Raw genomic sequence first — 5,454 nt, 5'->3', positions numbered from 1 at the left:
GTCCCAGTCACGGTGGACAGTGAAGCCATGACTCACGCAGGCCCCCCAACCCCGAGTCCCACTGTCCCCTAGTCAGAGCCCACGGGGACCGGCCTGGGTCACTGCGCAGGAAACGATGCTGGACTCACAGAGGAGCCCGCGGAGCCCAGGGATCTGGTCTGACCCAGGAGGGCTTGAGCGGCCGAGGCCCCAGGGGCTTCCTGTGTGACATCGCAAGCAGACTGAGGCCCATCAGAGCCGCCCCCGGGCAGTTACGTGAGGTGCTCTCGACTTACAACCTTTAAAACAAGGACCCACCCTGTTCCCAGGAGCTTTCCAGATACACCCAGGGCAGGTGGGAAGAGATGAAGTATCAGGATTCCAGCCCCGAGAGGAGATCCAGGGGGACCCCCTCCTCCATCTGACTGAGGAATGGACTCCCCGTCTCCACCACTCCAAGTTGTCATGGCTGCTCGGAAATCTCATATTCAACTCAAAAAAGGAATCAAAACTCCTTTCAACGCCTGCATTTTAAGCAGCGGCTTCTCGGCTCCTGTGTACTGTTCAGGCACTCGCAGATCGTCCCTGCTCTTCCCTCCACCCTGCAGCGAGCTCCTGGCAGCTGGGCCGGACGCAGCTTCCTGTGAGCAGAGGATCAGTCCGGGAGCTTGGTGGGTGATCTCCACCCAGACCAAGCATCAGACCCCGAGTCTAGTGGGACAGGCCACAGACCGGGGACTGCTGCCCACGCCTGTTCTGGGGACTCCAGACAGTGCCAAGGGGAAGGAGAAATCATTCATTCAGCCATTCATTTGCTGACCCACGCAAGTATTCATTCAACAGATATTTATTGAGCCCTCCCTTTGAGGCAGGCACTGTTTTATGCCCTGAAATACAACTTTTATACAACAGACACTCTTCCCTTCCCCCTTCATGGAGGTTCTGTTCAAGTGGGGAGACAGACATTTGTTAAATGAAACATAAAATCTCAGTGAAAATTAGAGCTCTGAGGGAGAATGAAGGAGCAGGAAGAGGCAGAGGAAGAGGAACCAGGGCTGGCAGGTGACGTAGCCCAGGTAGCACACTGCTCAACGTTGCTGTAGGATTCACATCACAGTCATGTGCCAGGATCACACAGTCTGGGGCCCTCACTTTCCTCCCACCAGATGATGCCCAGGCTGGGAAGGCACTGAGACCGCAGCAGAGTGGGCCAGGGGGGCAGTGAGAGGAGGGGAGGTGGGTGGGCCAGGGCTGGGGCACTAGAGGAGCAGGTTGGGGGGGCCTGTCAGCCCAGGGGCACCCCAGGACTCAAACCCACAGCCGACCTCACTCTCCTAGGCCTCACTGCAGCTGTGGGAAGGGGAAGCATGGAGCCCTCCCTCAAGGTCAGCGCAGCGCCTGGCTTCAGCTCATGACAGTGACCATCCCTTGCTGCCGCCATTGCAGTCACTGCCCTGGTGGGCAGCCTGGACCCCAGCTCCACTGCACATGGATGGTGTGGTCTTGGGCAGTGCCGAGCTCGGCCTCACGGGCCTGTGGGGAAGGTCACAGGAGGTCCACGTGCCAGGCCCAGCTTTAACGCACAGGGTTACCACCACTGCAAGGTTGCCTTCCCCGTCTTGTACCCGGCCGTCCATGCCCTCATCTCAGGGGGCAGGACAAAGGCAAGTGGGACTGAGAGGGGAGAGAGAGGCCAGAGTCCCTTGCAGCCCTATCCCCAGGACCAGTGCCAAGAGAGACCTCAGAGGAGGGACCTGGGAGTGGCTGGTTCCAGTCCCCACACTCCAGTGGGAAAGCTGACCCCGGGTGACCTGCCGAGGTCACAGGGCAGAGCTAGGGCAAGGTCTAAGTGCTCAGGTCTGAGCAGAGGAACTCACCCAAGGCCCACCAGGACCCACACGGCCAGGGTTGTCATCACTGAGACATAGAGATGGGGGGGGGGGTCCTGAATCACACGGCTGGACAGTGAGAAAACTAGGCCCCCAACAGTGAGCTGGCCCCATGCCCACGGCCTTCCATGGCTCCACACAGCCCAGCCTCAAAACTGACTCAGGACGGGCCCAGGGCTCAAATGCCCTCAGGGCCCAGGCAGAACATGGGAGTGCAGGTTCCCGGGGGTGACGATAGGGAGTGGTGGGGACTGCGGAGAACTGGAGAGGGCTCCCCTCCTAAGGGCAGTGAACCTCAAAGTTCCCTAAAGCTGAGCCCACCAAGCTCATCTCTACAGGGGGCTTCAGCCCAGTCTCGAGTAGCCCCTGATGAAGGGGGATCTTGGGATGTGACAGTGACCACTGAAGCCTGGACATTTGCTCTGCAGGGAGGGGGTCTGGGCTTTTAAACCGTCCTGCTGAGAAAAGAGAACACACAGGGTGGATTCAGGCACAAGGGATTTAACGGAAGGAACAGTCCCTCTGCAGCAGAGGGCAGGAAGCAGCGCGGGATGGGGAACCGCAGGGCAGAGCCTGAGGCGCCTCCGGGGACGGCCCCGTGTGCCCAGGAGGGGTCAGGGCCGTAGCGGGGCGGCGGGTGGGACAGGCCCTGACTCAGGGTCCCGGGCAGGAGCGTGGACTTTGTGCACTCGGGAGCCGCAGGTCGAGGCTCGGTGGCTGCTGCGCGGGCAGCGGGTGGGGAGGGCAGGAAGCGTCTCTGCACCTGCTTCACCTGCCTAAGGACGCGCATTAGCGTCCTCCGGGCAGGGACCCGGCGCTGGCTGGAGGCGTCCGCAGAAGACCCGCGCTGGGTCCCAGGGCCCCGTGGGGGCCGCAGACTTGCGAGGAGCGCAGCCCCGGGTGGGCAGGGCCGAGGCGGGACCTGAAGCCGGGGAGGGAGGCGCAGGGCGGGCTCCGTGCTGGGATGTCAGCGCCGCTGGGGGTTCCAGAGAATTCTCAGCCGTCAGCGTCTCTCCCCCGTGGGACGGCGTCTCTATTCCAGTCTGACACGGGCGCCAGAAGCTCGCGCTGTTTGTCATTTTAAAGAGAAAACACAATTTACTTGTCCAAAGTCAGACGGGAAAGCTCGCGGATGCCTGTGAGTAGGATTTGTGGGGTGAGACGGGAGAATTCACACCGGTCCCAGCGACCCTCCCGGGAAAACAGAATCCACGAATGTGTCAAGTCTCCATTTATGGACAACCGCGTGTGCGGGGAGGGGCCGTGCTCAGTGTCCCGCGTGAGGCTCCTGGAGAGCTCCCTCCCCGTCCGCGTCTGGCTCTGGGAGGGACTGTGGCCCTGGGCGGCCAACCGGGATCCCCACTGCCTTCGCCAAGGTGCTGGGTCCGGGACAGGCCTGTGAGCCCCGTGGCCTCCAACAGTGTCCCTGTGGATCGCGCTGTGGTCTGGGGTTTGAGGAAGAAAGCCCAGCGCCTTCGCCATTCGGTCTCCCATGGAAGTTGTAACCAGGTCCGACCCTGCTTAGCTTCCGAAATCAGACGATCGTAGGCGTTCAGGGCGGTATGGCCTTAGACTTTGGCCACTTGGTACCACGGTGGGCTGAGCGGCTGTGGGCGGGAAGGCGATCTGAGGAGCACATTTGCAGGCAACAGACTGTGGCTTCCAGAACTGACTGTCCCTGAGGATATGGCCTGAGCTTCAACAACCCTGCAAGTGGGTTGAGCAACCCATTTCCCAGCTGAAGAAACTGAGAGCGCTGGCTCAGCCCGGACCCCGAGCTGAGGTGGGCCCTGCAGAAGCCGTGGGGGGCCTGGACTGTGCATGGGGGAAGCGCCACACCAGGGGCTGCAGGACCCCTTCCTGATTCCCCCAGGACGGGGCACCTGTCGTTTCTCTACACCCCGTTCTCCCTGGGCCTTCTCCTCTGCTTCCCCCGCATGAAGGAGATTGCTCCAAAGCACGGAATTCCAGCAAGTCTGGGAAATCCACGCAGGCCCAGCACCCAGTGCCCCAGGGCCCCAGTGCTAAGGGTCCCACAGGATCCGCTATTTGGGGTGAAGGCCCTGGGTGTTTCCGGGAGCAGAGCTGGGCTCTCTCCTGCTTTGAGAATGGCGTGCTTTTGTTTCAGAGCCGTGGGAGCAGACAACATTTCTGAAGGTTGCAATTTTTGTTTTTTAGCAAAAACTCCTTTCTAAAATTTATGAGCCTAAACAACACATTCATTTTTGTGACACAGAGTGAAATAAGGCATGAATTTTTCACATTTCTTTTCTCATTCATTGGGCATTACATGCACCACTCTTCGGCTTGTCAAAATGTTTTAATTTGTGGATTTGTTTTTAAAAAGTGTGTGATTGGCAGGAAGTGGAGGAGGTTCCCCTCTTGAGAACACTCACCACGTATACAGGAGGCCCCATTGCCAGCTCGGGACGTGGGCGTGGGAAATATTTAACCGGGATGGGGAATTCCCTACATGACAGGTTCCCATTTCCTGGCTCACCTGGAGGCTCCTGAAGTTGGCCAGATGAGACCCCGACATGGAAACAAATCTCTGGGGCACAGGCACACTTCAGGGTGAGTGCAGCCTTCACAGGGGACGGGGCCTCGCTGGGCTCCGAAGGCCAGGGCCTTCTCCTCCTCCTCCTTCCCAGGGATTCCTGGAGTCCCCTCCCCATTCCCATCCCCCAGCCTCCATCCTCCATCACAGGCTTTAAAGAGATGCATTCACCTGTTGAAGATGGTGGCCCAGGCAGGAAAAGAGCAGGGTCCGCTGCCGCCTTGTTCCCCAGGAGCGCAAGAGAGGAGCCTTTGAGACCTACATATGTCTTGTGGCTGCTCCACCCAGACCGGGGTCTGACCACGGTGGGTCAGCAGAGAGGGCAGCCCCGAGCGGGAGCCCCAGCCCAGGGCAGCTGCAGTCTGCAGGGCTCCCCTCCAGAGGCCGCACCTCAGACCTTGGCAGCAGCCCCCAGCTCCGTGGATTCTCCAGGAGATTTTCCCAAGCTCTAGCCCCGATCCTTTAATTCACACTGGGAAGAGCCTCAAAGAACCCGGCAGGGACCGATCTCCCCCCACCCTCTGGGCGAAGATCGACCTGGTTGAAAGGGCCTCCAGCCGAAACCCATCTCCTGGGGAAATGTATTAAAACAGAAACTCTGCTCAGAAGATTGTTTTGCTCAGACTTTCTTCTCCTCCTGGGTTTCTGCTTTTACAAAGTCTTGAACTAAATTTAATGGAGAAACCTTCACTGGTTGCTGGGAGAGCAGAGTGGAGGTTTAGGTGAGAAAACTAATTTCAAAGAACTGCAGGGGAAGGAAAACTTCTCCTCTACTCTCTCACCTGCAGTGGGTGGGAGCCTAACTGGTGAAAGTCATTAACAGGAAGAAAGTGGCCAGGCGCGGTGTCTCACGCCTGTAATCCCAGCACTTTGGAGGCTGAGGCAGGCGGATGCCCTGAGGTTGGGAGTTCGAGACCAGCCTGACCAACATGGAGAAACCCTGTCTCTACTGAAAAAAAATACAAAATTATCCAGGCATGGTGACACATGCTTGTAATCCCAGCTACTCGGGAGGCTGAGGCAGCAGAA

General features: G+C 59.0%; 1 pseudogene; it reads left to right on the top strand.

Annotated features, from left to right (window-relative positions):
* Positions 1-72: 72 nt before the first annotated feature.
* On the top strand, positions 73-1,657 carry LOC113224600 (annotated as a pseudogene).
* Positions 1,658-5,454: the final 3,797 nt, after the last annotated feature.

Source organism: Piliocolobus tephrosceles, unplaced genomic scaffold (genome assembly GCF_002776525.5).
Source record: "Piliocolobus tephrosceles isolate RC106 unplaced genomic scaffold, ASM277652v3 unscaffolded_45391, whole genome shotgun sequence".
Classification (NCBI taxonomy): domain Eukaryota; kingdom Metazoa; phylum Chordata; class Mammalia; order Primates; family Cercopithecidae; genus Piliocolobus; species Piliocolobus tephrosceles.
The sequence above is the reverse complement of the archived record's forward strand: the minus strand, read 5'-3'. Positions and strand labels throughout refer to the sequence as shown.